Source organism: Geotrypetes seraphini, chromosome 7 (assembly GCF_902459505.1).
Source record: "Geotrypetes seraphini chromosome 7, aGeoSer1.1, whole genome shotgun sequence".
Taxonomy (NCBI): domain Eukaryota; kingdom Metazoa; phylum Chordata; class Amphibia; order Gymnophiona; family Dermophiidae; genus Geotrypetes; species Geotrypetes seraphini.
In genome coordinates this window covers 145731571-145751268 of record NC_047090.1, presented here as the reverse complement: position 1 = coordinate 145751268, position 19698 = coordinate 145731571, and the positions used below count along the sequence as shown (strand labels likewise).

General features: G+C 41.8%; 1 protein-coding gene across 3 annotated transcripts in view; it reads right to left on the bottom strand.

Moving 5' to 3' along the window:
- LRRC9 (leucine rich repeat containing 9) overlaps positions 1-19698 on the bottom strand; it is a 584298-nt gene that overhangs the window by 28600 nt on the left and 536000 nt on the right. The window lies entirely within an intron of this gene.

Sequence of the window (19698 nt, the reverse complement as noted above, 5' to 3'; positions counted from 1 at the left end):
TATGTTTTAATTATATTTTCTAGTTTTTGTTTATATTACTTGTGGACAGCATGCCCAGTTATATAAGTTCCCATTACATGCTTTCCCTATTTACTGTGGTTCATTCATTATGCTATTACAGTTAACTTAAGAATTAATATCTTAGCAGATCCTTTTTTATATCTTTTTCTTTTTTTAAAAAAATCTTTATTCATTTTTTCATCTTACAACAAGTGTATCAAGAAATAACATTTGAACTTAAAATCATCACTTGATATTCTATTACAATCAATTTAAATTAATGAAATTATAACCCGCTCTCTCCTATCCCTCCCATATCATATGCATTCACATATATTATACAATATGATCTTTCCTATTAATCGAAACATTTAATAAAGAATCAAAAAACCCCCATCCCTATCCCATCATTTCAATTGTATTATTAAGGGAAAATGTTAACTACTCATTACAATAATCTGTTAATGGTCCCTAAACATCTCGAAATTTACTAAAATATCCTTTCTGTGTAGCTAATGTTCTTTCCATTTTATAAAGATGACATAAAGAATTCCACCAAAAACTGTAATTTAATCTGCTCCAATTTTTCCAATTAAATGTAATCTGTTGAATGGCAACTCCTGTCATAATAAGTAAAAGCTTATTGTTTTTTGAAGAAATCTTACTCTTCACTCTCATTGACATGCCAAATAAAATAGGATCATATGTTTAAAGCCACCGGATTTTCTAATAACTATTTATTTGGCCCCATATTGATTTCCAAAAAGCTAAAATAAATGGACAATAGAATAATAGATGATCTAAACTCCCAGCTTCAAGATGACAATGCCAAAAACTATTAGACTTAGAGCAATCTAATTTTTGTAAACGAACAGGGGTCCAAAATGCTCTATGTAACAGAAAAAAACAAGTTTGTCTCATAGATGCAGATACTCTCCATCTCATCCTCCAAGACCAAATTCGTGGCCATCGAGATGCAGTAATTTGATGCTTAATCTCAATATTCCAAATGTCCCGAAGACCAGTTTTTGTTTTTTTATTCATAAATCCAGATATCAATTTATACCACTGTGCGGCCTGGTGTCCCAAGAAGTCCACCTGAAAGCATAAGAACTCCAAACTATATTGATTATTAATATTTTTCCATTCAGGGAACCCCGCCTGAATGGCCTGCTTCAGTTGCAACCATCTATAACTCTGTAATTTATTAAGACCAAATTTATGTTGCAACTGTGAAAAGTCAAGCAGCTTACCATTAGATATAACATCCTCTAAAGTACATATACCTGCCATTACCCAATACTTCCAGATGATCTTAAATCCGCCAATTTGAATCTTGGAGTTAAGCCATATAGTCTGATCTGTTGATTTATGTATTGGGATAGGTGTTAGATTATTCACATATCTTAAGGTTTTCCATGTTTCTAAGAATATTCTGTTTTCTTTATATATCCTAGGCATCTTGATACTAAGAACATGGTTTAGTCACAGAGGAAACATGAGTCGCTATTCCAACCATATCCAATCTGGAATATTTTCAATGGGCTCTGGGAGGACTTAATACATACCTTGGTGCATAATATAGGATTGATGATTCCTATAAAAATTGGGAAAATTTACCACTCCCTCCACAATTGGTCTCTGTAAAGACAGTAAAGCAATTCTAGCAATTTTACCCAGCCAAATAAATTTTGTAAGAATACTATTTAACATTTTGTAGACAGACTCCTGAAAAAAAAACTGGTATCATACCCATTTGGTAACAAACCACAGGCAAGATCATCATTTTAATAGTTTGTACTCTCCCCCACCAAGATAAATTAAAAGATTCCATTGCTCACACATTTCTGTTACCCTCAGTAATAAAGATTTTTCATTCACCTTCATTTTTTCTTTCAGCGTATTTTTTTTATCCAAATGCCTAAATACTTTATTCCACCTTCTTTCCACATAAAGGGAAATGAGTCAAATAAACCTTTTGTATAATGCACATTAAGTGGAAGAATTTCTGATTTGCTTCAATTTATCTTATATCCTGAAATTTTCCCAAATTTCTCTATCAATTCAAGTAAAAATGGAATGGTTTCAGGATTTCTCAAATGAAGCAGTATATCATCTGCATAAGCAGAGACTTTATATTTACGTTCTGAATAAGGAATACCCTGGATCTCCTTCACTTGTTGAATAGCTAGCAACAAGGGTTCCAATACAATATCAAAAAGCAAAGGAGACAAGTGACAACCTTGTCTAACCCCCCTCTGTAAATTAAAGTGTTCTGAAAAGTTATTATTAATATAAAATCTAGCAGCAGGGGAACTATACAAGGTTTGAATCATTTGTATAAATCCCAAATCTATTCCAAACCATTCCATAGCCTGATACATGAAGATCCATTCTACTCGATCAAAGGCTTTCTCTGCATCTAAGGATACAGAAAAGGCCAGATTTTTCAAGGCTTTTATTAGATACTAGTGTTTAAGCCCGTTATATTAACGGGTGCTAGAATATATGGCTGTCTGTCTTTCTTTATTTATGTCTCTCTCCCTGCTTCTGTCTCTTTCTTCCTTTCTTTCTGTCTCTCTCCCTCCTGCAATTTTTGTCTCTTTCTCCCTGGCACCCTTTGTCTGTCTGTCTTTCTTTCTGTCTCTCTCTGGTCCCCTGTCTGTCTTTATTTCTGTCTGTCTCTCTCCCTTGCCTCCTTTGTCTGTCTGTATTTCTTTCTGTGTCTCCCCCCCCCCCACTTTCCTTTGCAGAAGCAGCAGTGATATTTCCCTTCCCCTCCAGATCCCTGTGAAGTAGTAGCAGCATTTTCCCCCACCCACCCCCATTCCCTTCTCTTCCCCCCACCACTTTCCTTTGCAGAAGCAGCAGCAGTATTTCCCTTCCCCTCCAGGTCCCTGCTGAAGCAGTAGCAGCATTTTCCCCCACCCCCATTCCCTTCTCTCCCCCCCACTTTCTTTTGCAGAAGCAGCAGTGATATTTCCCTTCCCCTCCAGATCCCTGTGAAGAAGTAGCAGCATTTCCCCCCCACCCCCCCCATTCCCTTCTCTCCCTCCCACCACTTTCCTTTGCAGAAGCAGCAGCGGTATTTCCCTTCCCCTCCAGGTCCCTGCTGAGTAGTAGAACCATTTTCCCCAACCCCCATTCCCTTCTCTTACCGTGAGCTGCCCTGCTCCGTTCGGCCCCTCCTCCTTCCCTTCCCGTGTGCTGGCCTGCTGCGGCTGAAGGTTTTTTTTCGGCGACTCCTCCTGTTAAAATTCTAATCCTGTTAAAACTCCCCCCCTTCCCGCAACAACCGCTACCGCTCCTGTTCAAAGCGGCCTGCAAGGTTCGCGGCCGGCTGTAACGAACCTCGCAGGCCGCTCTCCAACTCGGTAGCATGTTCCCTCTGACGCGATCGCATCAGAGGGAACGTGCTACCATGTGGAGAGCGGCCTGCAAGGTTCGTTACAGCCGGCCGCGAACCTCAGCAGGCCGCTTTGAACAGGAGCGGTAGCGGTTGTTGCGGGAAGGGTGGGAGTCGGCGACGTGCAGGCCGCTGTGAACAGGAGCGGCAGTGGCGGCAGGACCATGGGCCCTCCTCCCGCCATCCGCTGCCAGCGCCGCTCCTGTCGCCCGATGCACCTAAGTGGCGCATACGCCTCAAGCCGTGGCCACGGACGGACACAGCACACATCAAATCCCCACAGGAGATGAGGCGCCGCTGCTGACAGCCAAGGTAGGTGCTGGGAAGAAGGCTGGGGACTCACGCATGCGCACTCATGCGGCCACGGATCTACAGATCATGGAAGCACACAAATAGGAGTGCGCATGCGCGAGTTAGCCTTTTATTATATAGGATAACATATGAAAGGCCAATCTGGTATTATTAGAAGAATGTCTTTGAGCAATGAATCCTACTTGGTGCATACCAATAATATAAGGGAGAGCCTTAACTAAGCGTAAAGCCAAAAGTTTAACCAGAAGTTTTCCATCTACATTAATTAAAGAAATAGGCCTGTAATTTGAAACCAATGTGGGATCTTTATTTGGCTTTGGCAAAACTATAGTTAAAGATTCAGCCATAGTGCCTGTAATACAACCTTTATTTAGTTGAGTCTGATATAAATTTAGCAGATAAGGCAATGAAGTATTTTAAAACGATTTATAAAACTCTACCGTGAAACCATCACCACCTGGAGCGGATCCAACTCTAAGGGACTTCAACGCTGTTTGCAATTCTTTTAGTGTATCGGGTGATAGTGCGTCCGCATCTGGAGTACTGCGTCCAATATTGGTCACCGTACCTTAAGAAGGATATGGCGTTACTCGAGAGGGTTCAGAGGAGAGCGACACAACGGATAAAAGGTATGGAAAACCTTTCATACGCTGAGAGATTGGAGAAACTGGAACTCTTCCCTGAAGAAGAGGAGACTTAGAGGTGATATGATAGAGACTTACAAGATCATGAAGGGCATAGAGAGAGTGGAGAGGGACAGATTCTTCAAATTTTTGAAAAATAAAAGAACAAGAGGGCACTCGGAAAAGTTGAAAGGGGACAGATTCAAAACGAATGCTAGGAGGTTCTTCTTTACCCAATGTGTGGTGGACACCTGGAATGCGCTTCCAGAGGGCGTAATAGGGCAGAGTACGGTACTGGGGTTCAAGAAAGGATTGGACAATTTCCTGCAGGAAAAGGGGATAGAGGGGTATAGATAGAGGATTACTGCACAGGTCCTGGACCTGTTGACCCGCCGCATGAGCGTACTGCTGGGCAAGATGGACCTCAGGTCTGACCCAGCGGAGGCATTGCTTATGTTCTTATGATAGAGGCTCTTCTAAACTTCCTTTTATATGCTCAGGAACTTTAGGACCCTCTAATATTTTTTAAAACTCAACCATCTTTTCCTTTATCTAAATAAGGCTCAGAAGAATAAAGAGCTTTATAAAATTTTAAAATTGTTTTAAAATAGGTTCAACTTGAGTGTAAGTATCACCTTTTTCATCTTTAATGGCAATTATTTTTGTCTTCCTTTTTTTTTTTTGCTTTAAGGTAATTTGCCAATAATCTTCCCGCCTTATTTGAATGTCCATAATACAAAGCTTGTTGAGAAAATAAATCTTTCTTACCAATTTAGAAGAAATCTCATTATATTTACATTTAGCTTTTAAAAGAGCCTTTAAAGTAGAATAATCCCATTTATCAATCAATTTTGACTCTAAAAGCTTAATTTCTTGCTCCAGATCTGAAAATTGACTTTTGACCTGTTTCTTAAGATATGCCGAAAATGAGATAATTTGACCTCTTATGGTTGCCTTAAAAGCATCCCATAAAATTTCCATAGAGATTTTTTCTGTAATATTAATTTGGAAATATTCTTTAATTTTTAATGTAAAATCTTCACAAAATTTTGGTTCCACAAGCAATATATAATCAAATCTCCATATTGGTCTACTATTATCCTGATCAACAATTTTTAGTTCAACCCACACCCCTCCATGATCAGATAAAATAATTGGATCTGTGGAGGCTTGCGTTATTTGTTGTACTAATTGATTTGAAACAAAAATGTAATCTATTCTTGAAAAGGATTTATGAATATGAGAGCAAAAAGAAAATTTCCGACCATCAAAATGAAGTATTCCCCATATATCCTTCAAGTCACAAGACTGTGCAAAATTATCTAGTCCTAATGATTTCATAATTCTAATAGGTTTTTTATCCATCAAAGGATCCATAACAGCATTAAAGTCCCAGCCACTATTAAATTAGAAGCAGCCAGTGGTAATACCAGTTGTTGTAGAGTCTTGAAAAATTCATTTTGGTTCGAATTAGGGGCATATACATTGAAGAGCGCCATTATAGTATTTCCCATGCTCATGTGTACATGTACCCATCTTCCTAAAGGATCTGAAGCAGCCAATTTAAATAATGCAGTACATTTCTTATTTACTAAAATAGCTACTCCAGCCTTCTTTCCAACAGCAGGGGCAAAAAAAAACAATGCTTTACCCAATCTCTCTCTAATTATTTAGACTCTATAGCAGACAAATGAGTCTCTTGGATATAGCAAATATCCGAATTCTGTTGTTTTAAAAATAATAGTGTTTTTTTCTCTTAATTGGATGGTTGAGGCCATTAACATTTAATGAAAATATTTTAAAATCCATTATATTTTATATAAAATGTAACAATATCATCCAATAATTCAAATTGTAATGAGTGTTCAATAAATATTCATTTTCCCCAAAATTATCACCTGAAATAAAATCCCTCAGCTCCCTTAATCCCATTTCCCCATATCTCCCTCCCACCCCTCCCCATCCCTCCCCAATTAATTGTGAGAAATTGGAAACGCACATGTGAGATCAGGTGATGAGAAACTCCTTACAGGCAAAATTAATCTTAATATTATATCATAAGCTATCCAATTATTTCAATATTAAGCATAAATTATATATAATTATTTCAAGATACTAGTTTATGCATCTACACAAAACGTTATATCTTTAAAATGCTATTCATACTATAAAATCACAATAGATGTTATTATAATTCTGAGTATAATACAATACTAAACTCATATTTAAAATAAAATTTGGCAAATTTCCAATATAATCTCAAATATATAAATTATCATATGAACTTAATTCCCTTTTTTATATCTTAAGAATTGCCATCAAGCCCAGTATCCTGTTTCCAACAGTGGCTAACCCAGGTCCCAAGTACTTAGGGCTCCTTTAATCAAGGTGCGCTAAGGGGTTAGCGCATCGGACATTTCATCACGTGCTAACCCCTGCAGCATGCCAAAAAACTAACGCCTTGTCAATGGAGGCGTTAGCACAGCAGGCGGTTGAACGCATGGAATTCCACGCGTTAATCACCTACCGCACCTTGATAAAAGGAGCCCTTAGCTAGAGCCCAAGTAATAAAACAGATTTTATGCTGCTTATCCTAAGAATAAGCAGTGGATTTCCCCAAGCCATCTCAATAATGGCCTATGGTCTTTCATTTTAGGAATTTATCCAAACCTTTTTTAAACCCCACAAAGCTAACTGATTCCACCACATTCTCCAGCAACGAATTCCTTTTATATTGAGACCATTTGATATTCATTGCACATTAATGCACAATATGGTATTTTGATATATGTTAGTTACATCTTCTATATCTGTTTATTAATATGGATATCTTTTTATATACGCTATTTTCATTTGATATTATATATATTACACAGGAAGGCCTGGCTCAGACTCCAGGTAAGATTCTTGTAGAGCCTTTTATGTGGCTGGTTGAAGGAAAAACCTGGACAACGGATTTTCAAGAAAACTTATCCAAGTTTATTAATGCCCCAAAAGAAAATGTTCAGACAGATAATTACTCCCCAGAGTTCACTGATGCAATTACATGTACTTTCGTCCAGGCAACCTGCACTGGGCTTTAGGGTCAGAAACCAAACAGTTCTTGTCAACAGAAAAGAGTCATATTCAAAACAGAAAGATCAAATGTGTCCCCAGTTCCTTTACTGACCCCTATTCTCCTTCTTGGGGATGGCTGGCATCACCTAGCCACCGTTCCTCCTCACATACAGCCTGGCACGTCCCGTGCTGGCTCTCGGATTTCTCACATAATGCTTCAGTCTAAGAGGAACAAAACTATTAACTTTTCTTTTCTTGTTTCTCCCTTTACCACGCTGTCCCCTCAAAGGGCATGCACAGCTCTGCCTGTCAAGCTGTGTGGGGCAAGCCTCCCTTTTTTTAAGGTCTTCAGACCCACCCAACTTATGCCCCTATCTTCCTTTGGGTTCAGTTCTCATGGCAGAATGGCAAAACAAACTTTAGATAAATATTTTCCTTAATTGGGCCGAGCTGTTTCTGCCTTGCTTATAGCCCTGCTTTAGCTCAGGGTTTTAAATAACCAGGACTGGCTGGCATATGGGACAGGATAGAACTTTCATACTTCATTCCCTCCTATATCCATGCTCTCATCAAACCCACTCTCCTCGGGAATACTACTCATCTCCCATTCAGCATCCAGGGAATCAGGACTGTCTCTCCAGACGTTTATTTCAGGTTGTTACTCCCATCCCCCTCTTTGTCTGCCTGCCAGCTCTCTTAAAATATTTTCTCCCTGAGGGTAACCTCCCGGGCCCTCCTCCCAAGACTTGCTGGGCAAGGTACCATACCTCATGGGGATTACACTTCCCCTCCTGCTGGGCTAGCTTCCTGCAAACATTCGTGGCTGGGGATTAGGAACTCCATGGAAGCTGCACTCTCTGTGTGTTGCTGGGCTCTCCCAATTAGAGCCAGCTGAGCTTCCCTGATTTCTCTGCCTGATTCCTATTTGAGGCTGCCTAGCCTGTACACCACGAGGGCTGACTCCATTCCCTCCCAGGTTGGTTTCATGTTTCTGGGCTTGAGGAAAGGAGTAATAGGGGAAATAGTTAGTGTTCCGTGCCCTCCCCCCCCCCCCTGACTTTTGGGTTGTGATACAACCTGCTTTTTCTCTTTTCTTTCTGGCTGAGCAGGCTGTCCATGCTCCCTGCCAGTGCTTGCAGGGTTAAGGGCTGTATTCTGGACAGGTCTGGCAGTCCTTTGGACCGTGACAGGAGCTTCCCTGTCACAATATATATATATATATATATATATATATATATAAGCTTATTGTTCTCTAGCTTTGATTATTTATGTAAAGTAGACACTATTTGATATTTTATAAATATTTTGAGTATTTATGAATTTATTGCTGTTTTTATATATTTATAATTATTTATTTGCATGTTTTTAGACTCCTGAGGCAGTCACCTTGCAGCCAAAACACAGCTCGTGTTGAGTCACTTTATTGAATAAAGACTTTTATATTGAACATTTGGGGGTCCATTTACTAAGGCGCGCTAGCCTTTTTAACACATGCTAAATATTAGCACGTGCTACATGCTAACGCATCCATTATATTTTATGGACATGTTAGAGTTTAGCGCATGCTGTAACGGCTAGCACGCCTTAGTAAAAGGACCCCTTGGTTTCCTCAAATATCCTTTCTGTCATCAGTGGGCAATAGTCTCTGCTGTTTGTTTCTGTGTAGCAGGGTGGTCCATGGTAGTATGCAAAAAAAATCAACCTTGTTAAATCTTGTCTCCACAAGGCTTATTTTTGTACATTTGGTATGTCTTACTCATGTGTCAAATTTCAGTTTGATTAGACAATATTTAGGAGGTCACCCCAGCATGCACTGTTTTCTTGTGTGTTGTATATGTAGGTGATTGTACATAATTAGCTTGTATGGTGTTTTCTAGTTTGCGATCTGCACCCAAAAACTGGCTCCTTTGAAAGTCAGTCTGTCAGCTGTCAACTGCTAGACTGCCACGTGGATTGGATGTTCTATGAGTGATCAATTTTCATCACTATAATGAAGGAAAACCTTTACTGGAAAGCTATAAGTTGGCATGTGAGTCAGTGAAGGCAGTATGGGATCGAGCCAGGATACCGACAATGCATAGACATTAGGAAGCAGAAGAAACTACACAAATAAAATTATTGCAAACAAGGCGCTCACAGCCATTTCAAGACATCTCTGGTTTCTGTCCGAGCTCCTAGTAGCACTTGGCTTTTTTTAATGACAGAATCGCACCAGTAACAAAGCTACGAACAGTGCAAAACTTACAGCATCCACCATTGCCAGACATTCCAAGATGTCTCATGCATACAGATGAAATGGAACTTATCTTGTAACACAGAAAACAGTCATTTTTTTTTATCTGTTGATTGAAGAAGGATCAACAAAAGTGAAAATATTCCTGAAGAAACATCCCACAGAGTGGACCGACAATCTAGTTTTCAAGGAACTTTGGAATCAGGCATCTAAGCTGATTGTTGTTAATGATGCAGCAGAATGAGAGATAAACCTTGTTAGAAAATACAATATTTGACAAAAGATGAAGAACAGAAGCAATTTGTTCTTCAGCTAGTGGTCAGTCATCAAAGGCAGCTCTTAAGTCATAGACCATTGATTATTTGCTGAGTGCATAAGAATTACAATATACTGTTAATTTAGTGGTAGTTTAAACAAACAGCAATGTGGGGGCGACCCTTAAAACTTCCTTTTAAGTAAAATTTTGTGTGTTTTTCATTTTTATATAAAGGAATAAAATTAACCTTGTGAACAAGTGAAATGTGTTAATTAATTTTTTTGAACAACCCTAGTGTGTAGGCTTCCTTGAGTTCTAGAGAGTAGAGCCAATCATTGTTTTTCTAGTAGTGGTAATAGGGTTCCCAGAGAGATCATGCAAAATTTATCCTTCACTAAGTATCTGTTGAGAGAACGGAGGTGTAGAATTGAGTGCAGCCCTTCTGATTTCTTTGGTATGAGAAAATATTTTGAGTAGAACCCTCATCCCATCTCCTGTGGAGGTACTTGTTCTTTTTTTTGTAAATATTTTTATTGAGAAGTCAATGGTAAACAAAAACAGAGAAGCAAACAGCCCTTACCAGAAGGGAACAAATATGCAAACAGTAGTGAACAACACAATGATATAAACATCAGAGCATTCATGATGCCGAAAAGTGTCACTAGCCTCAAACAAGAACATACCAGTCACTCAGACCCCACTTTTCACCTTTATTGTGTAACCGCAAGTCTCCTCAGCACACTACCGCCAAGGAGAACATCACACACTCATACCAACCCTCACCCGCCAGTCACACATTAATCAGACATTCCCCCAATCACTCACCCCTACTCGAGAGACCAGAGGAAGATGGAAATACGCTTTCCACAAGGCTATGTAGGCCAGGACATCAGGAATCATGGCATATTTATAGTAACAGAGCTCAAAATGACCAACAGCAGACATTTGGTGAATCCAGCTCTCCACAGGAATGACCTCATCCTGCATCCAATATTGTAAAATAGTTTTCTTCACTGTGAGCAGTGCCATTTAAAAGAAATATTGCTGCGGCATAGTCAGGCCCTGCTCCTCCAATAAAGTCTGGTCTCCCAATAATAAGGTTTTAAAATCCCACTTCAAAGTCTGCTGTATTACCAGCAGGAGCTGCGTAAAGGAACAATTCAACAATGTAAAGGTGGGACACTCCGCGAAGGAATGCAAAAGTGTGCTCAGGGCCCGTTTACATTTACTACACAACTCGTCATCCCATAATTTCAGGCGGGGGCACCCTTCTCTTTAGTGATATATGCCCTATGTAAAAGTTTAAACTGGGTTTCCTGCAATGCTGCTGATTTCACATACTCATTCACGGCGCGAAAGAAAGTCAAAAAGTCCTCAGTAATATAATGAGCAGAAAGGTCCCTATTCCACTGTTACCGAAGGATATTTACGTGCTCCTTAGATATTAAGGTACAAACTATCCCATACCATAATGAAAGAGAATTTACAGAAGTCCGAACCTGGACTAAGTGGGCATCCTCAGGCCCCTGGTTCCACTGGCTCCCATACTGCCTTTGCAAGGTCTCATAATAATGGCGCGCTTGCAGATATGCAAAAAATTGATTACGCGGGATCTCCTACCGTTCCTGAAAGCAAGAAAATGATGGAAAGGCTCCAAGATCCCTATCCACCATGTCATAAATCTTATCTGCCCCCTGAGATGCCCACCCCTTGAACACTGTGGAGCCGAATCCCGGGAGAAAATTGGGGTTACCCTGCAGTTGCAAAAAGGGGACGCCAAGGAGGTTCTCCCCTGGGTCCTTCACCACCTCCACGCAGCACAAAAAGGTTGCAGAAATTGAAGTTTTGAAAGAGAAGCACCCCCAGAACCCCAGGGGGAATGCAAAAGATTCAAAAAAGTATAGGGAGCACACCAGTCCGCAGCCATCCCGGTAGAGAAAATCTAGTGGAACCTGTCACCCCTTCATATATAAATCGGAGGAGCACCGCCACATTGTTAGCTCTTAAATCCGGCAGCCCAAGCCCGCCCTCACATTTTGCAAATATCAGCTTATGATAACTAACCCGCACCGACCTATGCCTCCAAAGGAACACAGTAAAAATAGAGCGAACCTTACATTCATCCCGCCTCAGCAGCCAGAAGGGCACCATCTGGAGAGGATATAATAATTTAGGTAGCAATATCATTTTAACCAGCACTGCCCGACCCAAGAGTCAACGGAAGGCCCTCCAGGCTTCACACAAGGTTTGAATTTTCTCAATATTGGCTAAAATATTACTGGCATACATGACCTGAGGGTCAGTGTGGAGATAGATGCCCAGGTATCACATGGGCTTACGTACTGGCGGGATAGAGAGAGTATCATGCCACCTCTCCCAGCTGGGCCCTGCCAAGAGTAACAACTCTGACTTCTCACAGTTTACTTGGAGACCCGATATAAGACCAAAGTCCTGAACCAGATGCAGAGCTCGTGGCAGATGGATGGCAGCCTGATCTAAAAAAAAGCAAAATATCATCGGCAAACAGGGTAAAATGGCACGCAGCGCCCCTGACCTGTATTCCCCATAATTCATTGCTGGTACGGATCTTTACAGCCAATGGCTCAATCAATGGCTAGCAAAAACAAGAGGGGTGACAAGGGACACCCCTATTGAGTGCATCTACAGAGTTCAAAGGGTTCAGACAGGCCTCCATTAATAATGAGTATAGCCCACGATTTGGTATATAAGCCCGTAATCCACTGGAGAAAAGTCCCGTTCAAGCCAAATTCCGAAAGGGCCCAAAATAAATACTGCCAGGAAATACTATCGAAGGCCTCCATATCAAGGTCGGCAAGATTCCTCTACAATCATGAATAACCATGAGCACCTTAAGGAGGTTCATGGAGGCATATCTACCTGGGACAAATCCCACCTGATCATTCCCTATTAGAATCGTCAAAAAATGATTCAATCGAATGACTAAGATAGAAGCCAACAGCTTAGCATCTTGATTCAATAATGATTTTGGCCTATAAGAGCCAATCCGAGTAGGGTCCTTCCCTGGTTTCGGAAGCAATGTGATATGGGCAAAGTTATTCCTAGGCAAGTGATGTGGAGAGGACAAAACTGAAAGTAATCATGCAGGTCAGACAAAAGCTTATAATATTCAGGGCCAAACCCATCAGGTCCCAGAGATTTGGCAAGCTTCAATTTCTTTATCCCCACACAAATCTCATCCAACAATATAGAGGCATTTAATAGTTCAGCATGTTCCAAAGTAAGCTTCAGAAAGGGAAGCCACTGAAAAAAGGCATCCCTGTCCTCCAGGGAAAAATCCCAGTGAGCATATTACTTTCTATAAAAATCAACAAATTGCTCCCTGATCTGAGCTTCCGATGTAACACAGATCCCCATGTTGGTTTTTAAAATCTTTACGACCTGTTTTTTTCGGTGGGGCCTCACTAAGTTCGCTAGTAGAGCGGGAGGGTGGCTGTCATGACGGAGCAGGACCTAGGAACCAGTCGGGCCGAGGCGGCCAGGTTCCGGCGGGCCGAGCGGCTGAGGCGCTGGCAGGGCTCCGAGACCGAGCTGAATGTGGTACCGTCGCCGTCCCTCCGACAGAAGCGCTCTCGGGTCCGCTTTGAAGACGACGCGGTGTTTCTGGCGGCCTGTTCCAGCGGGGACACAGAGGAGGTGAAGAAGTTGCTCGCGCAGGGAGCCGACATTAACACCGTGAACGTGGATGGGCTCACCTCTCTCCATCAGGATCTTGAAAGCTGTTGCACAATTGCAATATGAAGAAGTGCACTTGCAGTAAATCCTATAGACTGCACTCCAGCAGGGGAGAGCCGACGGAGGAGGGCTGCAGTCCGGCCATCGGACCAACGGTTGGCTCGGGGGCCCGTTCAAGCTGGACTTCAGTTTTGATTGTTTTGATTTTATTTTCACTTCTTTTTAGTTTATGATATATTTTTTTAATCTCACTTATTGTTTTACCACTTGTTTTGTTTTATTTTATCATTCAAATTTCATTTAAATTTCCCCAGAATTCTATTACTTCAACGGTTCTCCCTCTGCATCTATTCTTATCTCCTCTCTTTTTAACCTTTCAAATTCCTTTAGATCATTGTAATCTTATTAGTATGTTTATTTTCTTATTTTTCTCCTCTATCTCTATTTTCTTTCTTTATTACTCTTCTAATTGTCATTTTTCCTGGTACTTTAGTTAGATTGTGAGCCTTCGGGACAGTAAGGGAATTTCTAAGTACCTATCTTACTTATAATTTTAATGCACCAATATATTCATTGTAACTCGTTCTGGGCTCTTTTGGGAGGATGGGCTAAAAAAATCGAATAAATAAATAAATAGTAGTTTACCCGTTTTGCTGCCCCACTGATAAAGTTTAAATTTCTGAAAAAATATATCCTGCCTTGCTTTCTGATCGAGGATGTCATTAATTTGGGAATGGATAGCCTTAATTTGTTGGATCTCAGGCTCTGCCAACCGGGCTTTATGGAGCCATCTCAGAACAGCCAGTTCAGTCAAAGAGAAGAGCAATGCTGCCCCCTGTTTCTTACGCTTGGTGGCCACATATTGCAAAATGAACCCGCAATACTGCATGAAATTCCTTATCATGATAAAGGGCAGGGGGAAATCTCCAGGAATGCTCCCCAATCTGACTCGCAATCCCCAGTGTTAAGACCACCACAGAATGATCAGAGATGGAAGTGTCCTCTATGGTTACTAGTTCCACCTGAGAGAAAAGGGACCGTGAAGCTAGAAGATAATCCAGCCTAGTATATAATTTATGGGGGTTAGAATAAAAGGTGAATTCCTTATCAAATTGATGAAGAACTCGCCAGGCATCCACCACCTCCAAATTTTGACACAAGAAATTTACCCCCTCTGATCATTGTTGTGGGGTACTGGCTTAGCTGGCAAGCAATCCAGACTAGGGTCCGCTGTGATGTTAAAATCCCCTCCCAAAACCAACTGATAAGTGGGATACTGAGTAATTGTACCCAAGAGCCCAGAACCTATGACTGTAGACAATGGTGCATAAAGATTACAGAATAACAGATTGGATCCCCACAGTTCCCCAAGTAAGAGGACATAGCGGCCTTCTTTATCCTGAATGGTCAGCGGCAGCTGCTTATGTACTAGTATGGCTACCCCCACTGTCTGCTGTTGTAAGTGGAGTAGCTAACCTCACCCATTCAGTCTCTTCGCAGTTTGTCAAGTTCAAGTGCAGTGAGGTGAGTCTCCTGGAGGTACGCTATATCTATATAGTGTTGTTTAAGTCACAATAAAACCTTCTTCCGTTTTACTGGTAAGTGTATACCATCTACATTAAATGTAGCCATCTTCAGATTAACCATAACTACTAAGTAGGAAAAGCCACCAGATCGTCCCGGGCGAAAATAATAAAGTGTCAACTGGCGGACAGACCTCCAGCTAGGTCCATCCCTAGACAGCCTAGTCCTAGCCAAATACTCAACCACAGGTTCCCCTCTGGTCCCTCTTTTGCCAGCAGTCCCTCCCCCTTCCCACAACAGAATCCCCAAAACACTCAGACCTACACTCATACACACCACATACAGTCTCCCCTCCCCATCCAACCCCCCTCTCCCCTGGAAGCCCCCCTAGGCCCTCCACTTCCCCATCTCAACCCGGTATCCCTTACACTCAAACCTCTCCATTCCCCCCTCTCCCCCCCATCAGAAATATAACAATCGTCCCCTCAAATGGTAGAATCCTAAAAAGTAAGAAAAATAAAAAGTGTTCTGTCAGGGGTCAAGGTTCACACACCTAAACATACCAATAGTAAAACACAAGAGCACTTGAAACCCACCAATCAAGATCACAACATTAAGAAAAGGAAGAACCTACCCCCCCCACCCAACATCAAGGCTACCTCCAGCATTCCCCCAGCCTATCCCCCCACTCCAATAAAATCCATCCCTGTTCAATAATCCCCTTGGGCCCACAATCCCCATACTCCCCCAGATGCACAGTACCAGTCATTGGTCCTAATATAAAGGATAGGGGATGAGGCGTCATAAAAATAGGAATAAAAGAAAACAGAAATGAAAAAGAAAAGGATCCCATTTCCACCAAGCCAGGAAAGCAGCCAGGGGACACGGCCAGCCCAAAAGAACAGTCTCGGCGCCTTCCATAAAATAGGTGGATAGAGCATAAAAGAAAAAGTACAAAACAGAAAAGGAATTTGAAGCGAACATGCCCCTGGCAGTAGGCCCCTCCTCAAGGCTGCTCACAGGTCTCAAAGCAGGCAGAGCACCCCACCGTCCAAGGCAGCCAAAAGTGTATATAATAATACTAGCAACATCGCTTCTGGTGCAGACATCCATTTTGAGTATTTTAGATTATTGTAATATTATATATTTAAGGGCTTACAAAAAAATATTCAAAAAACTGAGACTGATTCAGAACACTGTAGTTGGCCTCATTTTTGGACAAAAAAAAAATGGGAGCATATTACCCCCTTTTATCAAAAACTTCACTGGTTGCCAGTAGAGTCCAGAGTTCTGTTCAAGTTTTCAAGTATGTGTTACAAAGCAGTTTTGGGGATGCTACCAGATTATCTTGCTTCTCATTTTCCTTTGAACTATTCTAATAAGAGTAGACGTAGAATACATCTATTTAATTATCCTTCTCTAAAATCATGTCAGTATAAGAAGTTTTTTGACAGAATTTTCTCATTCCAGGCCGCTAAATTGAATACATGGCTTGGAAAACCTATATTAGAGGCTACTTCTTATTCTGATTTTAGAAAATCACTAAAGACACGCCTGGTTGACATGTTTACATCTTAGTTGTGGTACTGTTTAACTTCTCCTTGCTTTTTAACTGATGCATTCCATTTTATTGATTGTTTTAATATGTATTCTATTTATACTGACTGTATGTATTTTTTCCCTTTGTTGTGAACCGCTTCGAACTTTTGGTATACAAAAAATACAATTATACAGCGGTATATAAAAAATAAATTATTATTATTATGATAATGTACAAATACCATGCCCTCCGTGCAAATTGCCCATTCTGAGAACATAGAACAGTGTGGTTCTCAAATTTAAGAGGCCCCTTTGATGGGATGGTGCGCAGGATTTCCATCTTATGCACATAATTTAAGAGCTTAAAAATCACCACTCGCGGCTTCTCCTGAGGAGCACACTGGGGCCCCAGTCGATGGGCGCGTTCAATGCGCACAGGACCTGCCTCAAAACGTAAATCCAAGGTCTCCACGATCCAATGTTCCAGGAACCCCCGGAGTTCAGGCACGGAGACAGACTCCGGCAAGCCCACCAGCCTGAGGTTGCCACGGCGGGAGCGGTTTTCGGCGTCATCCAGCTTGTTCTCCAAGGCCCGGAGCCTGGTCTGCATCTCCTGCTGCGCAGTGGTCACGTGAGAGACAGTGTCTTCCAGCGCTGATACGCGCTGGCAGCAAGCAGTAAATTCCCTTGTCAATGATTCCAGGCACCCGTCCATAATCTCCAGTTTATCTGCTATGGTTTGGAGGCTTTGATCTAGGGAGGATTTGATCGCGCTTTCACCTCCGCTACAACCTCCGGTAGCCAAGCCAAACTCCCGCCAGGGCTCTCCGATCCAGCCCCATCCGCCATCTTGGGCTCCGCGGGTTTAGCCTTCTCTCGATCTTTGCGCACCGCTTTAGTTGCCATAGCCCAGCGGAAGCTGGAATCCAAAAGGGGCAGCTGATGAGCTACTGAAAACAAATGAAAGGAAGCGCAAAAGGGCAATAAACAAGCAGCCTAAATGCCGATGAGGAGAGCGGGGCCTAGGAGCTCGAGACTCACGCATCTGCTCTCTAGCTCAGCATCACGTGATCCCCGCAAACCGCCCATCCTAAGTGTTCAAAAGCTAGCAACCAGCCAAGCATACATGTGCCAAGCAGCCACCCCAGCGCCCGAGGAGCACCTCCTATCGATCAGCCAGGCAGGCCTTCCAGAAATGCACAGAACTCCTCCGGTTTGGTGAAAAACAGCGCCCTATTCTCATGGGACACCCGGACCTTAGCTGGAAACTGCAAAGTGAAGGAAATCTTGGGCTGGTAAAGATGAGTGCAGTAGGGAGCCATTGCCCTCCTATGCTCCGATACTTGAGCCGAGTAATATTGGAACAGGAGAATCCTATGTCTGTCATACAAAATCTCCCTTTTGGACTTATAGAGGGTTAACAGCCTATGCTTTTCAGCATAATTCCTTGTGTCAGAATAGTTACAATTTCTGAGGATTTAGTGGTTGCAGTTATTGGTGGTATAGTAGTTAGGGGTTAAGCCTTGAGAAAGCTGTGCAAGCGAAACATGTCGGCATTGAAATCCCTAGGCAGAGGCCACATGATTTAAGCTAAGTATTTGCTTCAAATTATACTAAAGTAGTAAATATAAGTAAAGCAAAAGCCAAAATTAAGGGCATAAATAAGACTAAGAAGTTTAAAATTGGATCCGATGATGATCTGACACATAAAGCTTAGGGCAATGAGACAAATTGAGCCCTAAGTGGTGCCGCTGAGGATCTTTATAAGGTTTTGGAAAAAGGGTTGTGGAGGCAATAGTTGAAAAATTGCAAATATTCTGACAGGTTGCTATAGGCACATACCCTATGAAACAATTGGTGTATAGAATCATTGCATTATTGCTTGATTTCAGCATAATTCAACAAACGCATAATCACAGGCCTCAGCCAACGGTCCCCCTCTCGCCATACTCCCATCTGGTGCATTCATTCTAACAGAGGGGAGCCTGCCGGCACCATGCCTAGCTTCTTAGGAAACCACATGGTGACCAGCTCCCACAAGTCTTTCTCTGTCAACGACTCCCGTACCCCGATCAGGCAGATGTTATTACGGCGACTCTGGTTTGCAATGTCTTCTGCCTGATCTTCCAAACGTCTGCACTTGCCCTCTAAAGCCCGAACAGTCGCTGCCAGTTCCACCACTTGGTCCTCATGGGTGGAAACTCAGTCCTCCACCTGCTGGAGTCGGGTAGCCTGCCTTTCTATATTGTCTTTAATCCCGTCCACCAAGGTCTGGAGTTGGTTGAGACAGTCGCCCAGAATCACCACAAGGTGGTTCTTTAGTTCGGCGATCGCCTCTGCTTGTAGCGTTATCATAGTTCTGCATGTCGAGGCAATCGGGGTCACTGGAGTCACCATCTTAACTGGAGCAGCATGGCCTCCCGGCATCTTACTTATCTTCGAGATATGAGCGGGCATACCGCCAAAGCTGGTACTTGGAAGGTACCAAAATGAAGGTCAGCTTGTCCCTGATGCAATAAAAGTGGTTGGGGAAATAAATTGAAGGGAATAAATTGCCGATGCACAGCTGATAGAGTAGGAGAGAGGGCTCTTCATCGCTGGAGTTAGCTTGGTTTGCCCGGACTGTGGGGCCACCCCGGCTGACCCACAGCAGAAGGCTTCTTAATTGACTCCTCTTACATGTGTAGTTCTGTGAAATATGGCATCTACAAATATATTTTCAGACATTTATACGTGTAACGCCCTTCATAATGCTGCTTTTTTCTTTAAAATGTTTCTTTCTGAAATACTGTAGATGTTGGCACTGGACATGCTGGCAATTCTCAAAGGATTGTGAATGTTCTGATCTGGATGTCACAATTCCTATTCACATGTCCTATGCAAAACTGACTTTTAACCTTATTAATAATTTTGTCAAGAAAAGGAAGAGAAAATGATATATACTGAATCAACATTTAAAATTTACACTTTTGTAAAGGAAAGGGCTAGAAATAATGAACCTACAGAATTAATAATAAGAACACTTTTTTTTTTT